Raw genomic sequence first — 268 nt, 5'->3', positions numbered from 1 at the left:
GATGGGTCAATAACAGTTGTGGACGAATCCATTAGCGAAAGTGTCAACAATACTACAATATTACAAGGGGAATAATTAAGTACTGGTTGTGGTGTTGAATGTATTAAGTCTAAATATGTCTAAATATTACAATTAAAGTTAATTTCTTTGTATTGCAAATTTGTTTCGTCGTTTGAAATGGCTCACAAACGCGAAGCCGACCGATAACGTCCCCGGGACAAAAATTAATATGGCCGCCCAATTTGCTGTACCGACGAAGACCAGCGCT

Source organism: Doryrhamphus excisus, linkage group LG10 (assembly GCF_037039965.1).
Source record: "Doryrhamphus excisus strain RoL-2023G ecotype Guam linkage group LG10, RoL_Dexc_Guam_v1.1, whole genome shotgun sequence".
Classification (NCBI taxonomy): domain Eukaryota; kingdom Metazoa; phylum Chordata; class Actinopteri; order Syngnathiformes; family Syngnathidae; genus Doryrhamphus; species Doryrhamphus excisus.
This window is presented reverse-complemented; position numbering follows the sequence as displayed.